Source organism: Denticeps clupeoides, chromosome 14 (genome assembly GCF_900700375.1).
Source record: "Denticeps clupeoides chromosome 14, fDenClu1.1, whole genome shotgun sequence".
NCBI classification, from domain to species: Eukaryota; Metazoa; Chordata; class Actinopteri; order Clupeiformes; family Denticipitidae; genus Denticeps; species Denticeps clupeoides.
Window position 1 is genome coordinate 2,010,928 of NC_041720.1, and position 19,533 is coordinate 2,030,460.

The window sequence follows — 19,533 nt, forward strand, 5'->3', positions numbered from 1 at the left end:
CCTTGGTGGTGACGGTCTCCGTTCGAGGGATTTCTCAAGTGGCCTCGGCACTACAAAAAAATACAAAATAAAGATTAAAGGAGGCAAGCGAGAGATCAGCTCGCGCCGGACACCGTCCTAGTTATTAATTTACTTCTTTATTTCATTCCCTCAGAAAGGGGAAACAGTGCATATGTTCCAGTTTAAATTATTCTAGTATTGACTGGACATATCAATATCATATTAATACAAACTCAAGCCTGTCGTGTTGAAATGAGTCTACTGATGGCATAAAAATGCATTAATAAGTGATAACGCTGGAGAAATTAGAAGTTAAAAAGTGAAGATGTTCGTGTTAAAAAGGAGCTGTATCTGACTGTGGTTACCTAGCGGGGTAACACACTCGCCTATGGACCAGAAGACCCGGGTTCGAATCCCACTTACTACCATCGTGTCCCTGAGCAGGACACTTAACCCTGAGTGTCTCCAGGGGGGGACTGTCCCTGTCACTACTGACTGTAAGTCGCTCTGGATAAGGGCGTCTGGTAAACGCTGTAAATGTAAATGTAATGAGAAGACAAATGAACCAGAAACTCCAACCACGAGCACGGCGAACAAAGGACTCCGACGGAGGTGGTGATTTTTCGGTGACGCCGGAGGAAGTGGTTACGGGGGGGTGCAGATTCGCACGCAGCCGAACACGCAGAGGAAGGCGGTAAGAGCCTCCTTTTTTCTTGTTTTTTTTGGTCTCCGGGTTCAGGTCTGGAGCACGCCGGCCCTCGTGGCCGTGACTAGACAAGGTGGAAAGGCGAGGTTCCGCTCCAGGAACGTTCCTCGGGTTCCGACACTACCCACGGAAAAGGAGCGTGTTGTCTAAAAGTGCCCGGAGGAAAGGGGGAAAAAAACGCGGCGGATTTCCATCAGGCCGTCCTCTCCTCTCGTCCCCCGTTACCGGCGTTCAGGCAAGCCGGATTTTGCCTTTCCCCTTCCTCCACGCTAGCGTTTCCTGTCCCCGCGGCTCTGTTCCTCACGGTGGCGGGACGTGTGCGGAGGGGAAAATCGATCTCAGCTCGATAACTGAAGTCTGATGAGCGGCGCCGCGGTGGGAGGCGCACAGTGAGGCTCGGCGTTGCCGAGGTGGCCCCGAAGCGTCAGCCCTGGGCGCACGGAGCCCGGCCTACCCGTCGTCTGGGCGACGCGGTGACACTTCCAACGCTGACATCGCCTCAGATCGTCACAAGCAAAAAGGATTCTAACAGCGGGCCTCGCTACAGCCGTCGGTGCGAGGTGATGGGTGTTGGTGCAATACGTGTACGACAAGATATTGTAGTTGTAGTAGTAGCCTGGCGAATAACACACTCGCCTACGAACCAGTAGAGCCAGGTTCGAACCCCACTCACTACCATCGTGTCCCTGAGCAAGACACTTAACCCCGAGTGTCTCCAGGGGGGACTGTCCCTGTAACTACTGATTGTAAGTCGCTCTGGATAAGGGCGTCTGGTAAACGCCGTAAATGTAAATCAGTGTGGATTCACTGGACTGTACGAGCACAATGCTGCTGAGGTGCCATATAAGACCTGTATTAATGTCAGATGCGTTAGTTCACCAATTAGAAGGCTTGAATTAAATGGCCTTGGTGCTGGTGGTGGGCGTGGTCACGTTTGTGTACAAGGGGTATTAGGACGGAGGGAAACGGAGGTTTGTCTTCTGGGTGTCAGAAATAATTACACGCCGACATACACGGGCAAGCTGGGTAGTGACGATAGTCAACATGGCTAAAAAAACAGCAGTACAACACGAAACATTGCAATCTGAGACCATACAAATACATAATAAGACATCGCTACTTCAATATTGATATTGTGTTGACAAAAATAATCCAATACATGCCCAGCCTTGTTACAATTCATCTGTAATACAGTCGAAATGTTATATAATGTTCTTAAAGAACACGCACTAATAACCCGTTCTTATCACAATAATGGAATTGAATGGCGGGGGGCGGAGTTTGTGGTGATCTGATCAACCGTAATTTTTCCACACACTTCTTTTCTGCCCTTCGGCCTCCCCTCCACATTTTAAAGTGACATTGCAGGTCGCAGAGAGCGGAGCTTTGGGGGGGAAACCGCCTCGGCGTGGACCCGCATGCGTGCGCCTGGCCTGGCTCACGCCGGGGTCGGTTCGCGTGCGGCTGCTAGTGCAAGCGGCGCCCTGTCATTACGCCCTTACGCGGAGGCGTCAGGATGAGCGCGGTGCTTATTAGCGCGGCCTTGGGTCTATATACGCACGCTCCCCGCTCACTTTCCCACCGGTTTACTGCTCAGGACGTCTTTCGGCAGCAATTTGTATCTCGTCCAGCCGGATTTAATTGTCGGCGTATTATTTTGCAGATCTTCCTTTTTTCCGCCGAGCAACAACACGTTGGCCTCGTTCTGCCGGCAGATCACATTCAGACGCAGGGAAATGGCGAGGAGCGGCGGCGGGCCCCACAGGTGCAGAGAGCGGGCCCCACCGGGCCCCACAGGTGCAGAGAGCGGGGCTCTCTGACGGAGCATTGTGGGACCACAGGCCACAACGTGCACGTCCCACCTTCCTGCAGCGTTTCTCAAGGCGCGGGCTGCCCGTCTGCGCTGTGCCATGCAGATGCGGGGAAGATTTCGCAGGAGAGGAGGGAGAACATACGGCCACGCTTCGAGCTGACGTTGCGCGCAGGAAGATATTTCGATTTCGGTCAAAATAAAAAAAAATGTCACCCCTCAATATCATTTTAAAGTGGCATTTTTTATTTTTTTTTATGGCCGGGTGTTTTCCTGGCCAACCGCCGCAACTGTAAGCTCTGTCATGTGACTGTGTGTGTGTGTGTGTGTGTGTGTGTGTGTTGGGGGCACTGACGGCGCTTACATAACTGCAGCAGCTGCTGTCTTGCTGGGTGGAGGGCTTTCACACGCTCCACCGGGATCCTGGAGCCGCCGCCGCATCCAATCACAAAGCGGCCCGCGCCAGCAGGCCCCGTGCGTGCGTGTGTGTGTGTGTGTGTGCGTGTAAGTGTGTGTGAGGGAGAGAGAGAGAAAGCCAAGTCTGGAGGTGGACATGGGGAATAACTTAACAAATAAAGCATTTTTATCCCCTGCCACCGAGGTGAAAATAGATATTCTGTGGCTGTATGATGATGATGATGATGACGATGACATGAAGGCCACTGTTCAGGGAAGAATCTCAACGATGGCACCAACATTACAATATTACACTTTCTAGCGGTTAAAGCACAGGAGAATACATGTAAAAAAAAAAGGGGAGAAATCAGCAATTTCCGCCACTAATCTATCATCACCACGTGTCCGGGCGGACACTCGCCTATGAACCAGAAGTCCCAGGTTCGAACCCCACTTACTACCATCGTGTCCCTGAGCAGGACACTTAACCCTGAGTGTCTCCAGGGGGGGACTGTCCCCGTAACTACTGACTGTAAGTCGCTCTGGATAAGGGCGTCTGGTAAACGCTGTAAATGTGTCTGCTCCATGTCAGCACGTCATCATGCAACAGAACGAGCAGAAAATACGTTTTAATAACGTTGCTGGGACGGCGGTAAATGAACCCCAGCAGAGCCGGGCGTCCGGGAACGGCCGCATTCCAGCCTCTCTCTCTCTCTTTTTTTTTAATATCGCCATTAAAGTGGCCGCAGAGGGGCCACCGCGGGCCGCCCGGGCGCGAGGAATGTGCGGCCCCCTTGGGCGGACGTCCCCGAGCCACAGCGCCGCGGCCTTTAAGAGGAATTTCCTACTTTTCATATAAAGTTGATAATGGGCCGCGTACGCAGCGGGAGTGGAAAATCCGAGGTGCGTTACGAGGCTTCCACATTCCTGCCTTCCTCCGTTTTTTATTAGCAAACGCCCCACATCTGCCGGAGGACCTCTGAAACGTCTCTGCCTCCTTCCCCTTCTCCCAAAGCCAGCGTGTAGAAGAAGGCCCGCGAGGAGCAAAGAAGCGGGGACACGGGGGACGACAGGGGGACAGATGGCACGGTGGCAGAAAGTCTGGCAGGTAGAAGTCGAGCGCTAACTCAGACGGGCTCTATAAAAACACACGCGCCGCAGCATGGCGCGCGCTACCTATCTGCGCTCCCCGCAATATCCCAACCGCATACCTTCCTGTAAGTACGCCACGGGCCGGACGCCACGGTGAAAAATGTTACAAATACTGAAAACAAATGCAAAGAACATCTTAATAGAGGGCTGGTAGCAGCCTAGTAGGTGACACCGTCGCCGATGGGCCCAGGTAAATGTAAACTGTAAATGTAAATTCACTTTTCTGTGCATACAGTGTACGCTGGTATATTACACTCCAGCAAAAGTCACTTACATCGGAGTAAACAGTCACTTCAATTTTCCAATATATATATATATACACACACACACACACACACACACAGTACAGGCCAAAAGTCTGGACACCTTCTCATTCAACGTGTTTTCTATATTTTCATGACCATTTACGTTGGTAGATTCTCACTGAAGGCATCAGAACTATGAATGAACACGTGTGGAGTCATGGACTTTTTCATCTTATTTTATCCAACACATAATGGGGTCTCGATTTCAATAAATCAATAAATCATTTTGAAATGAAACGATGCGATGACTCAAACCACTGGGCTTTGCCACTAAAGCGGATGTTCACTAGTAAGAACATAGGGCACAAGCCGCGCTGAGATATGCTGCGTGACCTGGTGTCTGCAAGGGACAGATAAGTGCCATTAGCATGTCAATGTTGCGTCCTGGTAGGCCGCTGCATGTGACAGCGCAGCGCGCGTGTCCATTAGCCCGAATGGCGCAGCCTCATTCGGGACACGTCCGCCGGTGTCCACAGCCCCGCCACTTCCTAGTCTCCCTTTTGGGGGCAGCGCGACCTTCATATTTATTATTGCAGATGTCACCGAGCCGCCATTCCCACACGCGGGTCCCAAAAACTGGCCCTGTGGTACTTGACTTGCTCCAACCGCATTATAAACAAAGGCCCGTCTGTATTAGCCCTCAACTCATCTGTGGACCGTGCCTGCGAGGACAGATTTCAGCTAGGACCCCCGAAAAAAACCAACCCAATCAGCATTATGCACGGTCCCACATAACAGAACCTTCATAAGAGAAGAATCTGGTCGACTACCATCGTGTCCCTGAGCAGGACACTTAACCCTGAGTGTCTCCGGGGGGGGGGACTGTCCCTGTAACTACTGACTGTAAGTCGCTCTGGATAAGGGCGTCTGGTAAATGCCGTAAAGGTAAAGTGTAAAATGAACAAAGACAGGGGACGAGATGTAAACTGGGACGGTTCCACGCTGTGCACGGAACCTGATGGTCCAACAGAGAGCGCAAGGTCATTTCATATTCTGCTCCGACCACAACTCCTCCCCGTGTCCCCCCTCAGGGGCTTCAGTCTGTCGACCTGCGCCCCGTCTCCGAGTCAGCTGACGGCTCCTGCCGTCCCGCCACTAAAAATAACTTCCCCCCCCCGATCCTCCTCAGGAGACGTGAAGCGTCCTCTCCGTCTCGCGTGCTCCTCCTTGGGCACGCGTATGCAAATCAGACCCCGCCCCCCCCCGGGAGGATGGCAGCGCCATGTGTGAAAAGCCAGATTTTGGGTTTATGACACGTACGTCTGGAACGCGGCATTTCACCGTACGGTCCCCCTGCCCGGTCTGTGATTTGTGGGGTTGGGGTCCGTTGGGGATTTAATGGGAAAAGGATGGTAAGGATCTTTTAGGATCTCCTCGTGGCTTCGCGGTGGAGGAAAGTCGCAGGAAGGTTCCACAGTTCCCGGCAGATGGAGCGGCGGCGCGCCAGCCGGGTACAGTAGACGTCACACAGGAACAAGGTAAACTCGGGCCAGCGGGGACAGGTGGCCTCACCTGGGACCCGAGTGGCACGCCACGGAAACGAGCGCCGCCGCTTTCCTGGCGGCGTTCGGTGCTTTCGGCCCACCTCCGCACGACGCCGCGGCCACGCCCTCTCTCTGTCCTCTCAGCTGACCCCGGCCTCGGCCCGGTGTCAGTGGGGCCATCTGTGAGCAGAACCCCCCCCCTGGCCCCGGCCCTCGTGGCAAAGGGCCACTACCCGAGATGCCGGACCGAGCACAGTCCCCACCGAATGGAAAAAAACCACCCTGGCCAGACTCACGGCCGGTGGATATCGGCGTCCCTGCGTCTTACGGTTAGATGTCCTCTACCTGCAGGGCCGGAGGAGGCGGCGGGGACAGCTTCGCCCCCGACCGGCAGAACTGCCTGCCAGGGCCGCGCTCCTGTGCCGAGCTGGCAGCGGCCTCGGCCGAACAGAAGGTGTGGAGGGCTTAGGCCCTCGGAGCCGCGGTGGAGAGAGAGAGAGGGGGCGGTCAGGAAGCGCCGAACACAGCCTGTCCTGTCCCCTTCGGCCTCGAGCTGCCACCGCGCCCGCTGGAGAAAGAGGGGCCGAGACAAAAGCTCTCGGACGTGCATGAGAAGAGCCGCGCGAAGCTCTTCAGCGGAACAGCCGCCCCCAAAAGCCTCCCGGCAAGCGCCATGGTCCATCCGCGAGAGAGGACGGTCCATGCCGTCGTTTAGGGCGCCGGGAGCTGTCCCCTTCCGCACTACATGCAGCCGCAGTCTAACCACATTTACATTTACCGCATTTACCAGGCGTCCCTTATCCAGAGCGACTTACAGTCAGTAGTTTCGGGGACAGTCCCCCCCCCTGGAGACACTCAGGGTTAAGTGTCTTGCTCAGGGACACGATGGTAGTAAGTGGGGTTTGAACCTGGGCCTTCTGGTTCACAGGCGAGGTTAGTACCACCCAAAGGTCAAACTAAGGTCACTTTCAAAATCTTTCTGGAAAAAGCGGGAAAATCTCACGGGGACCCCGAAATTGTTATTTCCTTAAACGGGTCCCAGGGCGAGTTTCGTCTCTCCATGTGGACGGCACAGCGGCTTTAGTGAGAACGCTGGCGTATTTTGACCCGGCCGTAAACTCCAAACGCGCCCTACATGCAACACTGGCGGATGACGCGGTCGCGCCGCAGCAGCTACGCGGCGTCCCCGCTACGCTACGCACATTTCTGACAAAGAGACGAGGCCGGAGGACAACGACGCATTTAAACTCACCACGGGGGAGAGATGAGGTAACATAAACCTGTACTAGTCCCACAAGTCAGCAGGGAGTCACAGCGCCACCTATAGGTGTGGAGGGGGGTTAGGGCAGCATTCGGGACATGGACGACAACATTACAGATAACGGTCCCGTGTGGAAAAGTGTTCTTAAGCAATTACAAAATGTTATTTCAGCGTTGTGGAAATGTTTGGGAAGCAACAGCAAAAGGAGAAAAAAGTTCCTCGCCTTTTACGAATCTTTTTCACGTTCTCAGTGGAAGGTAAACAGGATGCGAAGCCGAATATCCCGAACAAATCCCTAATAATGAATCAATGTGCTGGCTACTCATCGATATTCTGACAGTAGAACAGCCTTCTTGTGTTTACATATGTCTGCTGAAAGAGGTCATTTAAATAGCCCCTCCCACATACGTGCATTAGCCCCTCCCACCCACGTGCACGGGGACAGAACCGGGTCACGTCAACGCAGAGGCTTCGGTCGGTAGCGCCTCCTGCTCACGCGGCAGCAGGATTACGAGAGGAAGTGGCACGGCCGCGGGTCCTCGGCGGGGGCGGGGCGGGTTCCAACAATGCCCGGGTCTGTGGGCTCCTCATGAAAGGGCAAGTGTTCCGTTCGCCAGGTCGACCGGGATCGCGGGGCTCAGGTGCGTCCGCGGCCTCGCCCCCCCGCCACCTGCGCCCCTAGAGAGTGGACAGTTTCTCACGCCACGCCAGCGTCCCCAGTCTCTGCCGGGCAGGGGTGCCACGTGCTAATCAAATAACGTCAAGACCTTCCTCTTTAGAGAAGATTTAGATGAACTTGAAACCTTCTTCTTGTCTGACTTCTGTATAGAAACTAGAACAGAGTGAATAAAAAGATTGTATTCATAGTTGGGGGTCCTAGTGAACCAGAACTGACCACTTCATCCATGGTGACATGGAAGCGCGTTGTAAGTGGCTCTGGATAAATGTCGGTCTTACTGGTCTTCTAGAACACGCCGCTGCACCGTATGAGGTGCTCCGAGGATGCTCGGCCTCCGACTCGGGCGGGTTAACCGCAGGGTCAACTGGTCCATCCAGACCACTGGGTTCCTACCCCGGAATTCTGCCTGGCATCGCAATCCCAGTCCAGGCTGATCCCAGATGGCGGGAGAAGCTACTGGCCGCCCCCCGAGCAGCTCCGTCACATTTACATTTACATTTACAGCATTTATCAGACGCCATTATCCAGAGCGACTTACAATCAGTAGTTACAGGGACAGTCCCCCCCTGGAGACACTTAAGGTTAAGTGTCTTGCTCAGGGACACGATGGTAGTAAGTGGGATTTGAACCCGGGTCTTCTGGTTCACAGGCGAGCGTCTTAACCACTAGGCTACTACCACCCTATTGTCACCCTCCACCCGTCACCCTCCTCTCCGTCCCAAAACGTTCCCACTCGTTCACGGGGCTTCTACATCAGGCTTTTACATTTACGGTGTTTACCAGACGGCCGTATCCAGAGCGACTTACAACGTGCTTCCATGTCACCATGGATGAAGTGGTCAGTTCTGGTTCACTAGGACCCCCAACTATGAATACAATCTTTTTATTCACTCTGTTCTAGTTTCTATACAGAAGTCAGACGAGAAGAAGGTTACAAGTTCATCAACTTACACTGAAGGGCAAATAAAAAGAACGAAACGACACACAAAATGTTGTGCAGCAACCACAAGATGGAAGCTTCTCTCTCCACCACCTGAAGTTGGACAGTGGAGATGTTCCTGATGCTGCTGTTAATGGCCTCATGAGGTCCAGCACAAGAAGATATAAAAAACCCCTGCACTGTCCGCCCAGGCGCTGCGGCGTGATAAAGTCCCCCCCCCCTGTAACGGTGTCCCCCCGCCATGACGGCCCAGTTGGGCAAGGCGGCAATATGTGACAACATGTCACCGTCCCGCCGCTGTCAGGTGGAGAGAGGAGCGTCGCACGTCCCCGCTTGCGGAGGGGAAGCGGGGGACCATCTCCAGCGGGGAGGGAGGGGTCAAGGTCGCCGTACTCTCACCGCCGGGTTTCCTGCCCTCCTGATTGACGGGGCCGTGCCTTCGGGAAGGGGAGGGTGGAACACACACACACACACACACACACACACCGGCAGAGATAAGCTTCCGAGAAACAATGTGTACCTTTGAGTCGGGGCGTGGAGCGTGGAGCGTGGCGAATGTGACGGCGAGGGGTTCCCCGTCTTATCTCCGGGACACAAACACCGGGAAGAGCCCTGTCTGGCAAAACCGCATTTTTTCTTCCCTCTCTCTCTCTCTCTCTCTCTCTCTCTCTCTCTCCCCCTGGGGAGGGGGGCGTACCGGAATGGGGGGGGGGGGGTGTCCTCTCAGGAGGACACTGACGTCCCCATGTGACCAGGCAAGGGAGGACAGGACGCGGAGAAGATGAATGAGGGTCTGCAGAGGCGTGACAAGATCCAGGAGACCGCAGGGGAGGACGGGGACATTATGTCACCGCCGCTCGCTGCCGACGGGAACGGGACCGCGCGAGACGCGGAAGACGCCGCTGTCCCCGCCGCGCCACCCTCGAAACAAGGAAACCGCCGTCCGAACAAGCACGCGGGGGGGGACGGAGACAAACGAGGAAGGAGACTCGTCCACCGACCTGGCGTCGCAAGCCGCCCCCGGTCAGCCACAGCATTCCTCTCGGCCGAGAGTCCCCTGGTCCATGTCCTCCGGGGTCGCCGGCGAAAGGCGAGCGAAATGTCCCATCAACCCCCGAAGCCCCTCGCTGGCAGGAGACCTACTGATGCGAGCTGGACACCAGAGAAAATACCCAGTCGTGACGCATATCCAGGAACAAAAATAGCGGCGGGGCCCCCACAGGGACCGCGCAACGGGCCGCGTTCAGCGGCACTTCCAGCGGCCCCGGTCCCCGCTCGTCCCCGCTCCACCATCTAATGTCCCTGCGAACGGATGTCTTCTGTTGCGGAGGGACGGGAAGATAGGGGGAGACTGGAGGGGGAGGCGGAAGTCCCCCGGGGCCAGACAGGAGCGAATCTGGCCCTTCTGGACGCGGGGGACCGTCCGGGGACAGCCAAGCTTCGCGGTAAACACACACACAAACACACACACACACACACACACAAACACACACACACACACACACAAACACACACACACACAAACACACACACACAAACACACACAAACACACACACACACACACAAACACACACACACACACAAACACACACACACACAAACACACACACACACACACACACACACACAAACACACACACACAAACACACACACACACACACACACAAACACACAAACACACACACACACACACACAAACACACACACACAAACACACACAAACACACACACACACACACAAACACACACACACACACAAACACACACACACACAAACACACACACACAAACACACACACACACACACACACACAAACACACACACACAAACACACACACACACACACACACAACACACACACACACACACACACACACACACCGCAGCGGCGCGGCTATAAATAGCTCACAGGGCCAATGTGGCAAAAAGCACTTTAGAGACGCGCCCCTCGGCCGCCTCTTCAGACACCGACGCGATTCGTCCCCCCCGCCGGGGGACGGCCTCGTTACTGCAGTAGGGACGTTCGTTCCCCGTTACGCCCCCGATGCGCTTCGGCCGTGTCGCTTTTGAGGGTCACCTGCAGCCACGTCCCCGCCCTGCAACGGGGCACACTTTGCTGGTGACAAAGTCACATTCACATTTACGGCATTTACCAGACGCCCTTATCCAGAGCGACTTACAGTCAGTAGTGACAGGGACAGTCCCCCCCCGGAGACACTCAGGGTTAAGTGTCCTGCTCAGGGACACGATGGTAGTAAGTGGGGTTTGAACCTGGGTCTTCTGGTTCGTAGGCTACTACCGCCCACATATAATCCCTGGATCTTAAGGATTTACAGAAATATACAGACAGAATGAAGACAGAATGCAACGCGGCCCCGTAATCAGGAGGTTGCCGGTTCGAATCCCGAACCACCAAGGGCGCCTGTCATGGTGCCCACTGCTCACCAAGGGTGACGGTTAAATACAAAGGACACGTTTCACCGTGTCATCGTCATCTACCCACCCAGCACCTTTTTGTCGTTGTGACACCATTATTTCCGACACCCAGGAGATGATCTTTAATATCATTTTTATAAGCATGATTGGCAACTGTCACTCACCCCGCTCTCTTATTCTGAATGCGCTCAATACGTCAAGACAAAGATCAGCACCATCAGGGTTGCTGGAGACGAGCAAAAACTAGTAGTTAACAACTCCACCAACCTGATCTTAACCAAGAACCTGGTTCTTCGGAACCTACTCTTGACCAACAAACATCTGTTGAGATATTTACATTTACATTTTACATTTACAGCATTTATCAGACGCCCTTATCCAGAGCGACTTACAATCAGCAGTTACAGGGACAGTCCCCCCGGAGCAACTTAGGGTTAAGTGTCTTGCTCAGGGACACAATGGTAGTAAGTGGGATTCGAACCCGGGTCTTCTGGTTCACAGGCGAGTGTCTTACCCACTAGGCTACTACCACCCAGTTTTTTTTGCTGGCAACACTGGGCATACGGTCCTGTTTCCTTTCTTCTGCCAGGGTTCCACATCTGACATCGACCAACATCAAACATGCAGAGTTTCTTAATCCGACAATCCAGATGGGCGATCGTGAGCATCTCCAACCCGCCTCGGATCGTATGACGGCCCCAAAATAACCCTCAACCCGTCCCGTGATGAATATTTCATTTATTTTTTTTAATTCCACAACGTGACGCGGGACGACACACACTCGTACACACACACACTCGCACACACTCGCACACACACACTCCTATTATTAGGCGAGCGCTACTGCGCCCTCTCCGCAGAATGCAATTTGCGCTGCTATAAATACCTGACCTCTGCGGACGCGGCTCAGCCTCGGCTGCCGGGACGAATCCCCCCCCTGGGGCGCGCCCCTCTCTCCCGCCGGCCTGATCCTGGGGGATCACGTTCGCTCCGCCTCAACGAGCCTGACTGTAAACAAGCGCCACGCCCACCGGTCAATGCACTGGCCATCCACCCGCCCCGTGTGGACGCGTGTGGCCTAATGCCGCCCAACACGTTAATCCAGTCGGCGTTGCATCGGTGGTAATAGGTGCAGGGCGCGGCGTTGGCCTAGCGGTTAAGGAAGCGGCCCCGTAATCAGAAGGTTGCCGGTTCAAATCCCGATCGGCCGAGGTACCACTGAGGTGCCACTGAGCAAAGCACCGTCCCCACACACAGCTCCCCGGGCGCCTGTCATGGCTGCCCACTGCTCACTCAGGGTGATGGGTTAAATACAGAGGACAAATTTCAACGTGTGCACTGTGTGCTGTGCTGCTGTGTATCACAAGTGACAACCACTTCACTTTCACTTTAATTGTTCTGTTAACGGTTATTCTCATTATTCCCGGGTTTAGTACAATTGGACCATGGCACGTTCAGAGTTGCACGCACTAGTAATTCTTTTACTAGTAATTTTAATTCTACGGAATTGCATTTTTCCCGTTATAAACATATCTATTCACCTAAAAGCCATGTGATTAGGGAGTGATTGGGGACAAAAGGACCTGCAATTTGACAAATCACATTTACTCTTTGCTAGTGTAAAGCATAATACACATTCTTCCTGTTAAGTAAAGTAAAAGTCCCCATAAACTCGTCGCCGAGGGCCCGGCCGCGTCCCCTCGCCTCGTACAGGTGCTCTTTTGTGTTATGTCCCCGCCAGCGCAGTAAATTATTCATCCGTTTACCGCAGAACCAGCCCGCCGCCGCACAAGCACTTCCGATCGACGTGAGATAATATCGGGGGAGGGGGGGGGGGGACATAATCGAAAATAATTTATTTTTCTCGGCCAAGCAATGTCATGGCGCATAAATACTTAACGCGCCCGCCATTGTGCGGCTGACCTGGACAGGGAGGGGCGGCTCTCCCTCGATGCGCAGATGTGCACAGGGGACGTTCGGCATTGTCTCTCCGCATGGACGACACCTTCGCACGAGACGCCAGATTCGCGCTAATTTTTGCGTGCAAAACGTGTGACGCGTGTGACTGGCTTTTTAGGAGACAAGTCACAAGAAGCAAAGAAAGTCTTCCCCTGTCAATCATCTGAAGCTCAGGAAGACATGCTTTATGATAAACAGACATATATTGACAGATATTGGCCCAAGTGAACTTTACCAAAATGCAGAGTTAGATGTATTGCAAATAATTTAATTAATAATAATGATCTACGTTTTGTCTTATTTTAAGGAATAATTGGGACATGGGGCAGTGGTGGCACCAATATGCCACTATAATCACGTATTGCAGTATCGGTGGTACGATGCCACCGTCTGCCGCTGCTTCTGTTTGTTTTTCTCCGAGACACGGAATTAAGCACCCAGACTACTGGCAGACCCCAGTGATCAGACCAGCAAATAAATCCTGGTTCCTGACAACTGCTTAACAAGGACATGAAACAAACCAGAGGGTCACCACAGCCACCACCACCGTTACAACTACAGCTATAGGGATCTTCAAATGGACCAGTAACATCATTATGGACACGTAATCTAGACCATGACACTGAATACATCCTGGACTTCTCCAACCCTACAACCGTAGGACTTATTATTATATCATCCCCAACCCTGCACTGACACCATTTGCAGGCTCACTCTACCCTGGAAGGGGGTCCCTCTCTATCACTCCTTCCTAACGTTTCTTCCTTTCTTTTTTTTCTCTCTCCTAGAGTTTGTGTGGAGTTTTTCCTTGTGTGCAGAAGAGTCAAGTGTGGGGGTGTCAACTGTAGGGCCTGTCAAAGCCCATTGAGACATACTGTATGTGATTATGGGCTATATAAGAAATAAATGTCGTTGTTGTTGAGAATGCGTCTAAATATTATTTGATAAGGAAAGATCTGTAATTGACATGTTAAATGTGCCTTTTCCGTAAAAACGTGACTCTCTCACGAGACGAAGTGCTCCAGCAGGTTCTCCCCGGGGACGAAGACGCGCCCCCTGCGCGGACCTGTCACCCCGCCGCTCCGAACGGTCGGGCCTTGCGGGATGGCGGTGCGCGTATTGCTGCTCCTCCACCCAGGCTCGTAAACATTTTTGGTCCGTTAGGTCATGGACTGCAAGCGATATTAACACCGGGACGGCAAGCGTTCGGCGCCAAACGCGTGTTATTGGCTCTTGCGGTAAAAATACGTTGAGAGTGCCGCTCGACTCGTCACTGGTTATCGTCGCATTGCGTTGCCACTACGGAGAGAGGAACTAAGCCAAGCGATTGGCTACGCCATGGGATCGCCACGGACGGAGGTTATCTGGGCCACGAGAGCGGGTTCAACCCGAGTCGTAAGATGGCCTCCGGGCCTCGGGTTTCCGCCTTTGTCCCGAAGGCCCCGCCGCTTTTAAGGCTACTTCCTCTGGTGTTGGGTTCGCCCCTTTGTTCCTCCGCCGCACACTTTTACGATAAGGCTGCGACGGTGTGGCTTACCGCCACAGGGGATGGCGCACAAAACAAACCTCGACTTAATTGGGGACTTTAATCGCGACAATTACAACTTCGCTGCATCAATATTTAATCTGAAGTACCGCTGCAAGTGTTCCGTTTCCACTGATGTTCGGGAACGGCACGGGCAGAATGAAGTAAACCTCTCGACATCGCTATCAAGGAGGTGTTGGATTAACGCTGAACAATCGACTGTCTGGCGGCGACGGAGCGCTTTTGAAGCCGTTTGCGGAGCGGTTGCGGAAGAGGAGCTGGTGGCACGCGCCTCCGGGACGTGAAATCGGACTGAAATCCGCACCACGGCGGCCCCTGGAGCGGAGGCCGTTGCGTGGCGTCTCGTTGGCCTTCAGGGGATCATCCCCCCAGCGGAGAGGGACAGCATGGTGGAGGTGACGACGCTTCTATGATCAATCGCATCAGCTAGTTCCAGAGCAAGTCTGTGTTAATGGCCTAATAAGAGTCCGACCCCGTACCCACTAGGCACAACCTCCAGTTTATGGCTTATGAAACAAAACCCAAATGACCCAAACGCTGAACTCAAAGAAGTCCTGTAGAGCGGCCCAAGTTCCACTAGGTTCCACCATTTGGTTCTAACGGCCACCCCTGCACAGGAGGAAGCTCTGTCATATCAACGCACTGGCGAGTTATATATCGGAACGTTGACATCCGAGTATGTGTATGTGGGTTAATGGTCACACCAGCTCCAGCCATCTTCACTCTGCATATTTGGTACAGGATGTTAGCGTACCTGCGCTCGAGCTTTAATCCGCCCTTTTTAACCCCGCCTTGCATTACACGCACTAAGAGCACTAGTAATTCTTTCACTAAATTCCAAAAAAAAACGCATCAAATAAATAAACATTGCGGAGACCTGGAAAACACTTGCATAATGAACTGGAACCATGACGATAAAACCACGTTTTGAATTTGAAATCACGTTTGCTTCTTTTCTCCGTTTCTGATGCGAGTTATTGACTGTAAGTGGTCGCCACATACGTCCTTACAAAAGAGTTGTTCTTCCGACTTAGAAGACTGGGTATTGTTCCGCTCTAAATCGCATCATGTATGGAACCGATGGGACATGTGGTTCAGATTCGGTGCGTTTACATTGCGTTGGTGTGCAGAAGTCCCGCCTCATCTGGAAACACGACGTGTATACAATTCCGCAATTCTGCCGCGGTTTTCCGCATCACGGAAAGTCGTAGGGCCCTGCATTTGGTCTAAGAGGCGAGGCATCCTCGGCATCCATTTTGGCGTCTCTCTCGCCACGGTTAAAAAAGAACCAAGGATTGATAATCAAACGAACATCCCGTTAAACAAATTAACACTCGATAAAACAAATTTACAACGCGGGAAACCCTGTTACCGTAACAAATTTACACGCAGCGGGTCGTACAGAAAGGATAGGTACTATAGACCCGAAGTTCGTGTTCGATGGCCACTCATTTAACGGTTAAGCTCGACCCGACCCGACCCGACCCTGAATAAATTATAGAAACGATGAAAGAAATCGGGTCAAGATTTACAGTTCTAAACCTGCCAGAGCATCGAGATTTAAACCTCTGAGGTTCCGTATCCTCGTCGTCTACCTGTCGGAATGCACTGTTCGTTCAGTTTATACCATGCGCGGCACCTTCTAGGTCCGGGAGGATGTTATTCCATCTCTACGGTGTCTTTTAATGTATGTGACAACAGAGATGACAATAAAGCACAAATTCCCCGTGGCGCGGTGCGGTCTGGTTTCGGTAAAAAAAGGCGAGCGATGCGATATCTGATGAATGGGACTCCTGTAGATTCAGCCTCAATCGAGGTTTGTCGGCTTGTCTCCGGCCTCCCTCACCTTCGGCATGTCGGACCCGCGGTGCCTCGCGCCCAGGGTTCGGACCCGCGGTGCCTCGCGCCCAGGGTTCGGACCCGCGGTGCCTCGCGCCCAGGGTTCGGACCCGCGGTGCCTCGCGCCCAGGGTTCGGACCCGCGGTGCCTCGCGCCCAGGGTTCGGGACCGGGCCGAGGCTGAGGAGTCCAGGCGGCACGAGAGCAGCTTGAATCCGACAACGGGCTCTCGTACGGCGCAAGCGGAGTGGCACGGCGAGGGCCCGGGCGGCCGTTACGTAACCCGCGTGTTTCCAGCGGCACTCCCACAGCTGTTCCCGATTCCGGCAGGAAAAAAAGCCCCCCCCCCCCGTCCCAGCCTTGTCATTCCACGGGGTCTCAGGTTGCACCTGTTGTCCCAGGCGACGAGGTAAAGTAGCGGCAGCGGAGTGCCAACGCTCCCCCGCGGCCGCGGTGTCGTTTTACCCCCCTCGCCCAGACAAGCGCGGCCATTTTTAGCCCTGGCCCTGACTCAGATCAGCTGGCCGACGCTGGGAACGAACACCGGGGGCTTCCCAAACAGAAGACCCTCCTCGACGCTGCCCAACTGGAAAACACGTGGCTGCGCAGGTGACTCCAGGCCCGGCCGGTCACGGCGGGTCGTAGAGAAAAGAGAACGAAAAAAAAAGTGAAAAACAGAGTCATTTTCGCCCCCCCCCCCCCCCCCCCCCCCCCCCCCCCCCAAAATATATATATATATATTTCTCGCTTCCAAACAATTACGCCGAATGGAACATTATGACCCAAAAACGAAGTAAATTGGCCCGACAAAGCGCGAGTCCGGATCAGAGGCGGCTGAATACGGCAGTAATGGGGCAGCAGAACGCCGTAATCTTGGTTGGTTTTTTTCCCCTTCTAACGGCAGACAGTTCGCATCTATTTGTAGCCTCCGCTGGAGACCATGTGGCGGAAAGCGGATTTTCTTGGACGTTTCGCCACGATTGTTTTGCCATAAATTGAACGCGCTCGTGCTAAAAATACCCCGGGCTGCCCCGTGGACGTTCCACCGCGCCTGGCATCCCCGTTGCCCCCTTGGATGGTTCCTGGTGCTCTGTCCCGGCCTGAGGAGGGTCTGGATAGAATTAAAATATATAGAGGGGTGACAACCATATTGGCTTAAATCATGCAGTTAAAGTTTAAAGTCAAGTGATTGTCACACGTGATACACAGCAGCACAGCACACGGTGCACACAGTGAAATTTGTCCTCTGTATTTAACCATCACCCTGAGTGAGCAGTGGGCACCATGACAGGCGCCCGGGGAGCAGTGTGTGGGGACGGTGCTTTGCTCAGTGGCACCTCAGTGGCACCTTGGCTGGTCGAGATTCGAACCAGCAACGTTCTGATTACACAATTTTTTTCAACCAAATGTTTACACACAGTCTAAACACACCCTTCAGTCACGCCCTCGCACCAACGGTTAGTTTTAGAGTCGTCAAGCCACCTAGTCTGGAAGCAAAATGAGAACCTGGAGGAAACCCATGCGAACAGGGGGAGAACATGCCAAGGTGCGAACTCACAACCTCGGAGGCGTGGGTGCCGCGTCGCTAACCGCCGTGCCATCATGCTGCCCCCCTGGCTTATATCATAACAGAGGCGAGAACAATATTAAAGACCAGTCACATGACCTGTGCCATAGTAATTCATTCGGTGAACGGGGACACTGCTGAATGCGAATTGTTCGCCAGGCAGAATAAACGAGACGCCGTCGGCGTGCCCGTGGCTACAGTGACATCTTGCGAGTAACGCGACCTCCGCGCTGGCCCGCTCGCCGCCGGGTAACCCGAGCCCGGCCTAGAGCTCCGCGCCACCTTGCGGCGGGCGTGGTGTGCCGCCCCTTGACAACGCACCAAAATACACCCGGCGCAACACCGACGGCTGAGTTTCTACGGCGAGAAATCGGATCAGGTACGTGTCCAGGCGGGTCCCGGGTCCCAGTGATGTCACGCACAACTTCTTACATCCTCAGCCCAGGTTTTACGAGCCTGCTCGGGATATTAAACGTCCTTTGTAATTTATAATTACTCATTTAATATGCTGTAATTACATAGGCTCCTTCGGCTCGTGGGAATAATTCATCATCGCTTTACATTTACGAGCCACTGAAGGTCAAGCGGGGATTTGAGATACGGCAAGCGGGGCGGCCGCCTCCGCGGCCCGACAAGGCGGGACAGATTTTTAAACTGCCGGTGACCTTTTCTCCAGCCAGACGGACAGAGGTTTCTTACCTTCAGCAAGGGACGCTCAGTGGAACTCTGCATTAAATATGCATCCAATTATATAACGCTTATATAATTCCTCCAGCGCCGAGGACGGCAAGCGAAGCAGTGTGGGGACGGCTAATTTTAGGCTGTTTCCTAAAGCTGTTGGATCCAGGAGGAAGAGTCGGATTCTGGACAGCATCTCTCACCATTCGTTCACACACACACCTACAGGCAACTTTCAGCCGCCAATCCACCGAGAGTGCATGCGTTTAGATGGTGGGAGGAAACCGGGGAACCAGGAGGAAGACCATGGCAACCAGGGGGGAGCATGCAAACTCCATTCAAACTCCTGGGACACGGATTCTAAACCCCAAGGCCACAGGACAACCCACCGTATCATATTCTACATTCTGCACAATATGCTTACTTAGGACAAGCAGTGTTGCCAGATGCAGCTGGCAATTTCCATCGGAGAAAAAATATGACATTTGCACTTCTCTATAATACATTAATTGTCACAGCCACAGTGACAATCCTTTCCTGATGAGGTAAAGCTCCAGCACCCATTTCAGCTGTCGTCACCCTCCACACCATTCATAGTAACTCTGTTCATACTACGTTTCTACTTCTTTGCAATCAGCTGAAATAAAAACAAAATAGCTGAACTCCGCTTTTAGTAGAATCCAAATAAGGACCAAAAAAAAAAAGACAGGAAAACGACCAATCTGGCAACAACACGATTCCGAACGCTTACTCAGTTGAAGCCTAAACTGATT

General features: G+C 53.4%; 1 protein-coding gene across 5 annotated transcripts in view; it reads right to left on the minus strand.

Annotated features, from left to right (window-relative positions):
- LOC114803086 (transcription factor HIVEP2-like) overlaps window positions 1-19,533 on the minus strand; it is a 61,952-nt gene that overhangs the window by 27,276 nt on the left and 15,143 nt on the right. The window contains exon 1 of one of the 5 annotated variants that reach the window (XM_029002387.1): window positions 9,735-9,919. The exons of 3 other annotated variants lie outside the window; for them this stretch is intronic. The gene's annotated coding sequence lies outside the window, so the exon portion shown is untranslated. Of the gene's footprint in view, window positions 1-9,734; window positions 9,920-19,533 lie in introns of those variants that run through there. One more of the 5 variants, XM_029002389.1, reaches the window with a different exon arrangement.